The sequence below is a fragment of the Leptosomus discolor genome, chromosome Z, assembly GCF_034619465.1.
Source record: "Leptosomus discolor isolate bLepDis1 chromosome Z, bLepDis1.hap2, whole genome shotgun sequence".
In the NCBI taxonomy this organism is placed as follows: domain Eukaryota; kingdom Metazoa; phylum Chordata; class Aves; order Leptosomiformes; family Leptosomidae; genus Leptosomus; species Leptosomus discolor.
The window spans coordinates 80,982,408-80,995,167 of NC_141419.1; the positions used below are offsets into that span (position 1 = coordinate 80,982,408).

Sequence of the window (12,760 nt, forward strand, 5' to 3'; positions counted from 1 at the left end):
TTTTGGGTCTTTCATAAGTTTTGCTTCATTGTGCAGGCTTGTAAATCCCAATTATACTAATGGGTGTCATGCTTTCACATTATAGGAAAGAAGTGCCAAATACAGCCCACAGTGGGATGCCCTCGTCTAGCAACTAGCTCTTACACTATGGAGCCTTTCTCTTAGCTATCAAAAACATTTAACACTGGGGAAAAGAACATTACTACAGCTTGTATTTGAGTCCAAAGACAATGATCTGGAAAGCTGTTTGCCGTCGTGTTTTGTCAGGCTGTTGCATATTGGAACGAGAGATAAAGCAGTTCTCGTATGAAAGAAAGAAAGTGGCATTTGCTAAGCTGATGGTCAGTTAATTATTGTTGAAAAATACATAGCAACTTGCTTTTGTACTTTTTAGAAGCATTATTTGATATGCTACCCTCATTTACTGAAATGTCTCATAAAATCATTCTTTGCTATGAGTTAGAAGGCCAAACATGTGTGCTCCCCTGTTTCTAAGAAACCAGTTCTCAGAAAGACATGAAACATAGGTTGACATCACCATATGGCATGTTGATGAGGGCTCATGTCCTGTCTTTGTTTTGAAAGAAATCAAGTGGCATATGTTAACTGTGCTTTCCTGTGGACTGTTTAAGTAGGATGGGTAACTGTCTGATGGTTTTATATTGCTGATTTGGTTGGCAGCATTTTAAAGAGAGTCTGAACGAAAGCAGATACATCTGGGGAGATGCATGGACACCAATTTTAGTTTAGTTCATGCTTCAAACCAATGCTCTTAGAACTGGATTCATATGGGTTTATTTTAGACATTTACCCAAGGATCTTGAGGTGGGAGCATGGTGGCCCAGACTACTAAAGGTCAGAGTCATTCTTCTGAAGACCTCTAAAAGGGTTCTTCAGTACCTGAGCTCTTAACTGTGGTTATTGGTGCTTCGTAGCTTTGTAAAGGCCTTATCTACTACAACTCCTGTTTATCTTTCATTAATAACTCAAATAGGTATTTCGAGTGGCTAAAGTTGGGTGGAGGGAATCTATGGTGTTATCCCTGACTTAAGCAGGGGTTAATTCTGAACGTTCAGAAAGGAATGAAGTTACTACAGCCAGGATTTTTCCATATGCTAGCCTGCTCTTGCTTCAGGTTTGTGTCACACTCTGAGGCTCTTAAAAGGGTACTCTGAATCCTCAGCCACTGACTGTTTAATGAGACCTTTTGTCTAGGCTACAGCTTCATAATTTAACAATATCTCTGGACAAAGTCTTGGCTTTTTGCATTTTTCATAGTCCTGGCTATTTTCCTTCCCTTTCTCTGTCCCAGCCAAAGCAAATGACAAATACTTGAGTTCGCTGAGTATGTGTGAGCCCGTGGCACAGCTGATTGGGTTCTCAGCTCTGGGCTGCTGGTCAATAAACAGTCTGGAGGGACTAGTATCCCAATTCTTATTTTCTGAAAGTTGCTGCTGCAGGTGATGCAGCAGTTAAGTTTTCTTAGAATTTAAAAACATGTGCAAGCAACAGAGTAATAATACTTATTATATGGAGCAATGAGTTCATATTATAAAAGTTTATAACTCAGAGGGAAAACCATCTGGTTAAAAATATGTGCATTTTTCTCATTTCAAGCATAACCCCAGGGCTGTTTTTTCTCATTTTAATTCTGACTGCTTTTCATTTGGTCTAAGAACTTGTTAATGATCTGTGGCAATCAAAGTCAGCAATAGCTAACAGCAAAAATGAGAGTTAATTTTTGAACACTGTCGTCCCTCATTCCCCTCTGGTCTCCTATAAAATGTTACATGAACCTGTTGTGCGTTATCTTAAATTATTAGAGGTAGGCACTGTGTATTCTTCTATGGTTTTGATCTTTCCAGCAATGTCTCCTGCCAGGTAGTTTAGTATGTGTGGTGTGGAGATATCCATAGATTGAAGAAATAAGTATCAAATGACTAAAAATATGACTTCCTGCTCTGTTTATTTTTTTAGAAACTTTTTATTCCTGCTTTTATGGTATTATGGTTTGGGTGGGTGGTTTTTTGTTTGTTTGTTTGCTTACTTAAACAGTGAACTACCTCTAAATGTGTAGTAGAATATACTATTTCATCATGGAGGGCTAGTTTTTGCTCTTGATACAACAGGTGTAAGTATGCTTTGTACAGGGATTATTTTATGCAATGCAGCTGTAACAAAGGGAACAGACTCTGTAACAGTATTCCAAGAGTGAAGAGTCGGACAGGGACAGCAGGTAGAAGGACTGTTCAGGTGCTACTCAGGTGGACAAGAGGGCTGAGTGGCCTTCTGTTAAGTATGGTTAATTGAAGGAAAGTAGCAAAGAGATCATACAGCAACTGGGCTGTCTCTAGGCTTGCCTGCTGTATCCAGCTGTCTTTGCTTACATCTGCACTTTGCGATGCGGTAGAACATGAAGATGTGCGAGCAAGGATTAGACTAGCTCAGGCAGCAGAAAAGTTCAGCTCCAGCAAACTCCACCTCCTGACAGCAGCCCAAACAGATCTGTCCTGGACAAGGTTAATTGAGCACTGACTGTGGTGTGTTACCCCATAGCTGTCTTGTGTGGTGCCCCATTACATGTCGTAAATGAGAGGGAGCTTATTGAAATGTAAAAGTATTAAGTAACCGGGTATCAAGATTTATTCTTGTTACCAACAGCTGCTAACTTATCGTCTGATGACTCTGGTTGCTTAAGTGCTACCACTTACCTGAATTTTAAAAGAGGTGTGGATCTTTAGTCCTGCATAAGCCTGACTTGAATAAGCATTTCTGTTTAAAAACTTTAAATAAAGTCCAGAGCTCTCCCTCTGTGCTGTTTTCCTGTTTGGCAGCTCTGGTTTGTGAAAGTAATAAATGAAATTGAAATGGCCTCTTCAGTGTGGCACTGGTCTACAGGGATTTTCACGCCTGGTGGTACATAGGAATGTGTTTGAAATCATAACTCTTCTTTTTAGAGAAAGTGGAGGGGTGTGCATGATGGATGCAGCTGGCCTTCCTGCATATCATCTTCAAAGAAGCTCCTTTTTATTATTTTTCTTGTGGTAAAAGAAAAAGTAAAAATTAATCTGTAGAAACCTAATCTCAAGCATTTTTATAGTCCTCTTGTTTTATATGCTGAGCTTAGGAAAACTGGTGGATGCTCTTTAGTTTGCATGGAGACGATGTATATGAGAAGAGTGGATTTTCCAGCTGAAGCATGCTTGAAATTCATTACTTTTTTTTTTTTTTTTTTTTTTTTTTTTTTAAATACCTGTCAGATCTGAGTTTTCAAGAATCTACTCCTTGCAGCATTGGCTTGCAGGAGCACAGACTATCCCTGCAGCTATGAGGGTTTGCATTTCCCTTTCTTTGGCGTGGCAGCTCCAAACCCAGCCACTCCTCCTTTATCTTGTCAAAGTAAGCATCTGAAAAATACATATGTTTGGTGGTGCATGGTCACAGTGTATTTGATCCTCTCTTGTTCTGTATGATAACTGTTACTGTTGTATGATGTACTTGAGACTCTTGACTAAGGCGGAGTTTTGGACAATACTCATTTCTCTGCATTGATAGTGCCACATTAGTGACAGACAAAAGTAGAGTATTTTATTTTGAAGGTGTCTGTAATGCACAGTGAAATGGATATTAGTAGTTTGGTGGGTTCAAAACATTATCTGCTTTTCAAAGTGGTGACTGCTTAAAAACCCATCGTGTTCTGGCAGAAGTTACTACAATGTATATTTCCATTCAGCTGTGCTGAAGGGAAAAGAGGGAGACAAGGTATCTGAAGATTAGATCCTGTCTGAATCCTGTTTAATTAAGCTGAGTATGTAAAATCCTACCACAGTCACACAAAATGATTCGGTCTGCTTACTTTCTGGATCTTTCTAACCCTGAAAGATCCTATAGACTAACATCTCACCTGCAGTCCTAGATTCTAGTGAAGGTGATGCAAAGTCAATTGTGGCCATGGAAATGATTTTGGGAAATAATGTTCATCTTTTGTGTTATAGCCTGCTTGTGAGAATATTTTGCTCAGTAAGTAGGCAACACATTTCAAGGCTCAACTCAAGAGGTTTTCATTTCTCCCTGTCACATCCAGAAGCTGCAGGGCCTACTTGAGCCTTGGACCTCTATCGTCTAGAATTAAATGCTTTAATCTGTGCTATATCTGCATGAATAGGTGCCTAAAATTGGCTGTGTGATTCCATCTGAAGTGTTCAGACGCTGAGCTAAGGACTTCATTGTACAGCCTTTCCCTGGGATAGACCACATGGGTCTTATACTTAATCCTGTGTCTACTTTTTTCCTTTGCTTTTGAAAGAAAGATCTCCAGGGCTTTAGTGTGTAAACATGTTATGATCATCCCAGAGGTAAAGTAATTGATCTTTCATCCTTCAGCACCAGTTTTGTTCTGAATCTACAAAGTCGGGGTCTGTACAGATGTAATCAAATTGGGAAATGAGCCTGTTTCTCTACTGACAGTAGGTTCCTTAGCACTAACTATGTGGTGCCTGACCCTTAAAATAGGCAGCAGTTGAGGAACCAGAACAGGGGGAGGAACAGCAAGGTTTTGCTCCTTTTATATCCTTTTATTGTGGAAAAGATAGCATTCAGTCCCTGCTCTTTTTTGGGGAAGATACCCACTCTCTCTATGGAAATGAAGAGGAATGCATAGGGATGCATAACCATTTAAAAAAACCCCATACCACTCCTGCTAAAAAAAAAAAAAAACAACAAAACCTCCAACAAAAAAATCCCTGACCAAAAGGTGCTGTGCATGCTGAAGAAAGGCAGCGCGAGACACTACAGTAAGAGGAATGAGATGGATTATGTGCAACTTCTTGTGTTTTTTTTTTTCTTGTCTTAATGCATTAAGCATACAGTGTGCTAGACCTGAGAAAGATTTTTTGACATGCATGAATGGCAGCAAGAGATCAAAATCCCATCTGAAAACAAACACCTTACAATGCTAGCTGGTGTTTCTGTCACTGGAAATCTGTCCAGGCTGTTCTGAGGACTTAATGTCATTTAATGCCATGCTGGTGAGTCTGGTATAGAATAGACTTACATATTTCCCTTTTCTGATACAGACAAAAGTGCTTTTGTACTATCCAGTTTTGAATCAATGGAGACTTTGAGGCAAAGTCTTACTTTTGTATTGCTTTGGTAAAGATAACATTGTTGGTGTTGGTATCATACTCAGTAATTTATGTGTATGATTGAAACAAATCTTATTTGTGAGTGTTTTTTCCCCATCTGAGCCTTTTTGAGCAAACCTACATAGATGCTAGCTTCATGTTTCAGTTAAATTTCAGCTGTGTTATGTGTGAATTGTGGATTATATTGTTAGGCAAGTTACATCTGAGCAGTGCTTCTAAACGAATCCTGAAATTCAAACACAGTGAGCAGATGGACTTGACTATTTTTCTGAGTTCTTTTGTTAATTTGAGTAAATTCTTCCTCTGTTTATATAGGAAGGAAGATATATACCTTGTTAAATACATGACTGTATAGTTCATTGAATTTGCAAGCATGCACGTGTACAGCTTGTGCAGTGATGAAAACAGGATAGTCCGTAGTATGTCTCTGGTGAGGCAGCCTGCTTAAGCATGAAAAATGAAATTGAGGAGCTCAAACTAAGTTTAGGTCCTAAACAAATGAATCCAACCTACTACTTCAGTTTCAGAATTATTATTCTGAAACCCATGCATGCAACATGCTATGAAATTATTTATTGACGTGTTAGTGAAACTGCAGTGGTGGTGATTTTTTTATTTTTTGGGGGCTCAAAGTGATACCAATTAACTTGTGTGGCCTAAAAAGATAATACAACAAAAGACTTCTTATGTATTTGAATTGAGATACCAAACTCTCACCTTGTATTTGACCCAGTTAGCTATGTTTTGACAGTGTTTAACATTAGGGAACTAAACTTCAGTGTGCTGCTAATGATGAGGAGCAGAGACCAAGTGCACCTTAAATACACCAAGACCCGTAAGTGGCAGAAAATCCTTTGGTATATCCAGAGGATTCTAGTAAGTTAGTTGTGCCATATTGCAGAAGGTAGTGCTGGTTCCTTTCTGGTAGTCCCTGACAGTTTGATGTGAGGAAGGTCTATCTTTTCTAATCCCACAGCTGGGGACCAGTTTATCTTCAGTTTTAGTCAGACATCTAAAGATAGTGTTTGCTGGCAGAGATTATGTTCACATTCTTTCTTCAGAGCTCTGTTATTTCTAGATAGACATTCCCAAATGTGTGCACACTGTGTGTTATAAACAGACCTTAGATGCTGTTGGCCATACCAACAGCATAGACCAAAGATGTATCACTTCCCTGGCAAATCTGGGGGTTTTGTGTGTTAGCTGGTTACAATGATCTGCTGGATGACTATGCTGCTGACTGAAACTTATTCTTTCATTTCCCTTGGTTAGGTTTGAGAAGGAATCTCCACTGATGCAAATCATAACCATTTCTTCTTTAGAAAGGCCATTAGAAAATGAGTAATGTCTCTTATTTTCAATGGGCTTTGCAACTTTGTTCTTGCTGTAGGTGCAAGGTGGCAGTTCTGTGGAGGTATTCCTGCTGCTTCTGCAGTGTTTAAATGAGTGACCCAGATACGTTTAATCCTTCTGAGCTTATATTTTTCTTTGCCAAAGGCAAATTTTCATTGACAGTAGTTTCTCTTGGCTTTTTCCAACTATGTGCAAGTAAAATTTGATTAGGCTTTTGCTGAGGGGTGTTAACAGAAGCCTTTTTTCCAGTCCTTAAGCCAGGATTCATTTGCATCTGACTCATCCCCAATGTCAGCAGTCAGAGGAAGCTGGTTTGAGTTTAGAATTGCATCTGAAATCTGAGGGTACTCAGTCCATTTCCTTCACTAAGGACACTTTATCAATCTCTGCTGTTTATTTCTCTTAACTTTGCTTTGATGTGAGGTTGAGAAGTGCTGTCTTTCTTGCAGGTGGTAAATTTGTACAGAAGTGGCTTGTCTGAGCCTCACAGTTAGCATTACTGGGAGAGAAGAAAGCTGTTTTGGACCAAGACTTGCATGCTATGTGTGGTTACAGGGTACAGTATGTAGTCTGAGCACTGGAAAGGTGCACATAAAGAAAAAGTGCTGGGAATGACATGATCTGGAACATATTTATTTTAAATCAGCTGTTCTTTGTCTGAAACTCTGATTTGAGACTCCCTGGTTCTGATTGTTTCAAAGTAAACTCAATTGAAGAACTGTAGGTGAATCTGAAGGGTACAAAGAACTGCTTCGTTTTTCTTCTTCAGGAGACATTTTATTGGAAATCTATTAATTGCCCTAGAAAAGCTTAAGAAAAAAAAAATTCTCCTCAGGCTCCACGAATAGTTTGCTGATTGCATGCAAAATAAATTAAGGATAGAACAGTTACAAAATAGCAACATAAATATTTTTTTCTCCCAAAGAGTTACTGTATCTGGAAGTTTGTTGAAGGCCACGTATGCCTAGTTACCTCTGGATGTTCATTCAAAGTAAGGCTCAGTCGCTAGGAAACAGACTGAATCTCCTGCATCCTATTTAGCTTTTAAAAATAAGGTTTTACTGATTTTGTGTGCGAGTCCCAGATACTGGGAAGCTGTATGTATGGCCTCACTTCCCTACAATCCTGTAATTCTATTACTATGAATTAGAAACAGTTGCATTAAAGCACTGTTGTTTGTGGGTTGTGTGAGTGGTTTCTTTTCTTTCTTTCTGTTTGGTTGGTTGGTTTTTTTTTTTTTATTAGCAGTTGCTACTCCATGCCATCTGATACAATACTTGCTGCTGTATGCTTTTTATTACTGATGGCCGTGCTGTGGCAAGATACTTTGGAGCAGTAAACATAGTGCACTTGTCAAATATATCACTCCAGGAAAAGGTAGTGATGTATGGCAAATTGAGTTGTTACATGGTTTTCGTTAGAGATATGCTGTAACGGCATTAAGGTTGAGAAGTGCCTGCTGCAGTGTTGCTGTTACAACCTTAAGTATGGACTGAAGGGTGCGTGTGGTATGATACCCTTGAAACATTCAGTCATAAATGCTTTTTGTATTGATTCCTTTTGAGTGTTCCTAATGACACTTGATGGCTGACATTTCAACTGTTTCTCGTTGCTTTCTGCTTGGACCTGTGTTTTGTTTAATGAGAACGTGTTTTTTTTTATTTTGAGAACAAACTTCTGTAGTTCTTCCTGAGTTTTTCTGTGCTCATCAGTGGGACTTTCACAAGAAGGCATGTATTTTTCACTAAGCTAAACTGGCTAAGGAGATAGTGTTACCCTATTTTACTTATTATAACTCTGAGTACAGAGAGATTAAAGTCAGATGTGCTCACTGCTTTGAGGTACTTACTATAAAGTATCAGTAAGTTCATTTATACTTTCCCTGGGAATGTAAAATCACAAGATTTTGTATGTTCAGTTGCTTCTAGCTTTCACTGAAGGTTGGATTAAAAAAAAGTTATCAACAGTCACTTAGGAGATTTTGTGTTAGTAATGTGCCCAACATCAAATAAGAATGCTACAACAGATAGTGGTAGCATTAAATTATTGAAGATTGCTTTAGCAGTAGGTCCTTTATTCTCCTCCAGCGTATGCTCACAGATATAAACAAATGCTGGTCTAATCACACAACCTTTTGCTTTCCCTCTTTGTAAAACATGGTGAGTTGCTTGCTATAAAAGGGTAGAGCAGCAGTGGTGGCCAGGAGAATCTGGCTTTGTGTGTTGCCCTATAGCTGCGCCGCTAGACATAAGCAGGAGAATCAGACAGCAGTTACTTGTTGTTTGCATTAAGGACAGTCCGCTTTGGGAGAGCCAAGTCAAAAATTCGACTTTTGCCAAGCCCTTAACAGCTAGGTCAGTTGCTACCTCTGAATTATGTATTGGTATTTTAAAAAATGATCGTAAAGTACTTGCACAGGGCTTGAGAAACAGTTGATTGTACTGGGGGAAGAGAGACTTACTGCAGAAACTGAAGTAGAATGTGCCACTGCTCTTTCTGTTGATTTTATAACTTGGCTGATGAGACAGATTTTGTTCAGAAATAGCCCATAGCATAGTGCCATGGTCTGAAATCTGGAACTCAATGCCATATTAGGTATTGCTGCAATCAGTTGCAATTTTGTTGGAATGATTACATATGGGGACTGGAATTTGGAATATGAACATGGTTATTAGCACATAAATGCCATTCTGATAGTTAGCTAGCATGTAATTGTTTGGGCAAACTACACTTCATTTTAACAGTTTCTAACTCTGTCCTAGTATCTTGCAGCACCAGCCTGTGAAGCTGTTGCACTGACTGAGCAAAGCTGAAGTAATTAGGATTAAAACTAATGCTGTTCTCAGATGAAGGCTCACTATTTTGACCAATAGAGCTAGTGGAACTAAGGGGAAGAACATGGGTAGTATCGTGAAAAGTCTGTTGCATGTAATTGGCAGTGAAGACCCTGTCACTATGTCTGTGTACAGTTTTATCCATGTTGCTGTTTTAAAGGTCCCATTTATCTAATTAGCACCTCTGCTCCACGAGCAGCCAGAAATTCAAGGCAAACACAGCAGTATGTGAGGCACTAGAGTAATCCCAGTTTAGCTGCTGCTTACTAACTCTGGTTTGCAATTACTGGAAACCAGGTATGAAGCATTAGCAAAGGGTGAGGGAGAGGGCTTCAAAGGGATAAATAAACAAGCAGTTCTGGCTGCTGTTGCAGCTGTTTAGGAAGGGTTTCAGCATGGCAATAACGACCTGCAGGTAAGGCTTTGGGGAAATGGTGCTGAGCTCCAAAATACGTTTTTTAGCCCTGCAGAAGTGACTGCGTCAGAGCAGAATGATTTTTGTCTGCCACACAGTATCTAACAGCATTATTTTCTTTATGCTTTGGGAGAAGAATATGCTTGTCTTTTCCAACTATGTGACTGGCCCCCTTTTTTCAATGCAATTGTCCTGGGCTCAGTTGATGAGAACTGTACTCTTTCAGCCCTGCTCTGGAAACAGGCTACACTTGCTTTGGAAAGCAGTGGCAGAGTTCATGAATGAATTGGTCTTCATTTTGTGCACTTTGAAGGACAGGTAAGGCTATTGTATTCTTCTTGGTATCTGAGATAACACTATTTGGAAACAAAATAAGACATACCTTAGAGCTCATTTCAGGCTTCCTGCAATCTTGAGCAAATATGAAGGTTCATATGTAGACTCTGGCTGTGTTTTCACAAGTCTTTCACATCTGTAATGACAAGAATCTAGCTTTAAAAAACTGAATGGTCTGAAGTGGTAGTGTTTCCTGACTTTATTTGCCTTATGGGATCCTGTTCCTTCTGCTTTGGGAACTGATTTAGTATGTGTAGCACTCTGCGCTCTAAACTAGCTTTCCCATCCCTGTGCAGTATAGAGAGCCAAGAGGGAATGTGTAATAAGCATCATCTATATGAATTAGAAAAGTAATACTGATATCAGGGATAACATCTTTTAGAGTTTGTGGATTGTAATTTTTACAAACTGCTTTGTTATTATTTTTTTTATTTAATTATTGCTACAATTTGCTAATGATAATGAGTCTGTAATTCAGCTGGATTGGAATGGGATGGAAGAATTTAATTTTTTGCAGGTGTGCTTCCTGAGGTGTAGGAATAAAGACAGTGGAGGGTGGTGGTATTTTCTGAGTAATGGTGTTCATAGCAGCAAAAATTTACACAGAAACGTAAGAATGACAGAGTGGATCTACTGACTAGTCCAGCATTTTATTTACTGATATTGCCACTGTAACGTCAATATTATGAAATGATCATAAAAAATTTTAAAAAAATCAGAAAGCTGCAGAAGAAATTTTCCACACCTAGAGAGAGATTCAGTTATGTAAAATAATGAGACTATTTAGGCACAGGCTTCTCAATGGAACACTTGCTATGTTTCGTTTCCAGTGCTGTATGGCTTTAAATGTTTTATCAGTTGGACAGGTGAGGACTTACTGCAAATGATCATCATTCAGAAATTAAAAATTTTGCAGAATCTCTATCCTTTCTTTATGCGGTGATCAGAAATATCTCTGTGCAGTGGAGAATAGCTTCAGTACTGCTTGTTGGACTGCAGTGTGTGTACACATGCTGAGTTTTAAGTGAGTTCGATGAAGATCTTACGCCTCAGGTATCTGAACTTCACACAGCAGTACAGACTTAGTAGCAGCATTTTTTTACAACTGAGTATGGTTATTTGGTGTTCCCCAGTGTGTCAGGGTGAAAACCATTAAGTGGAACACAGAATAGTCTAATGGTATCCCAGCTCACTGTAAATGAGATGTATCTGACAAAACGTGAATGTCTCATGTGTAGGCGTCCACTTCTCAGCTTGTCCAGACCTTCTACAGGGCCAATGAAGAGGACAATTCTGGGACACTTTCTCCAGTGTAGTTTGACTCATCCCAAGATTGATGGTTCAGATCAGATGAACTTGACCTGTTCTTCACTGATTATGAAAGAGATCCTGAGGGCACAAGGTATATATTTATATTTGGTCAGATGAATGCCATGCTTGGAGTTTGATTTTGGCCTTGAAAAATACTAAATTATGGGTGGAGCATATTGGGTCCAATCTGCCCAGCACTGGGAGGGTAGTTTTTTTGTTTGTTAGTTTCAGCTTGTAAGAATAAGTTCAACATCTGGGATTCATTTTTACCAGCTTTGCCAGTCACACAATGCCAGAGACTATACACCAGGGGGTAGGGAAGGAATCTAAAAGGGCAAAAGCAACAATGAAAAGTGTCGCTAAGAAGTAAGTCAATATGTGGCCTATCCCCAAATGTAGGATTGAAGTAAACATTGGTTTACCCGATTAAAGTCGAGGTTTCATTGGTAGCTGTTCTGTGAGCAATTAATATGTAGCCACAAAATCTGTAGATGCTTATTTGCTCTGCTGAACAGAACCTTCTGAGTTACTTCAGAGACACTTCTGAAGACTCTGCAGTCTTCTTGCTGCAATAATGCAGGATGATGGCAGCATAACTTCCCTTCCTTTCACAACCAGTAAACTTGTTTCTCGCTTGCTTTTTAAACTTGTGCTTGTGGCTTGTGTTTCACCTTGCTATCACTGACCCTCTGAATCTTGTCCAGAGTCTTCTCATTCCCTGTTCTGTTCACCAGAGTTCCAGTTCCCACTGATGTGAATTTTTGTACTCTACTAGATTTACATTAAACTCCAAGGAAGTGTAGTTTAGAGGAGAATCAGAGCATAAACAAGATCACTATTGTGCAGTAACTGCACAAGTGTGTTTAGTCAGGATTTGAACTGGTGGCCAGCTGGAACTGAGAAATATACTTGCTTCTCCTGCTGTAGTGCTACACATAGGACTCTTCATGCTGTTCTTGCTGGAAGCTTGGTAATGCAGCATATGAGCAATTGGTTTTGTTTTAACTTATTCATTACTGCATGTATTGCATCAAAAGACAAGTCAGCCTGACTTGCATAAGTCAGTATTAAAAAAAGCACTTCCAGTATTGCATTCTGTATGTTGCCAGTTAAAAGAGAATAATGTTTTTCCCTCAGACAGAGAACAGACGCTTTTGATTGTGATCATAACAAGTGATTTATCGGTGAAAAGCTGGGATGGGGAAATGGCTGGTCAATGTCAGGAGATTACAGATCTTTAATTAAACCACCCACAGGCAGATTGGCCTAGCTGTCATTGTTTGCGGAGGAAAGCTGCTCTTTTCGAGTTCAAGCAAAGACAGTCCTTTTCTTGAACCTTTGTGATTTCATTCTCCACATAGGTGCAA

General features: G+C 39.3%; 1 protein-coding gene across 1 annotated transcript in view; it reads left to right on the plus strand.

Moving 5' to 3' along the window:
• ADAMTS12 (ADAM metallopeptidase with thrombospondin type 1 motif 12) overlaps nt 1-12,760 on the plus strand; it is a 165,090-nt gene that overhangs the window by 29,324 nt on the left and 123,006 nt on the right. The window lies entirely within an intron of this gene.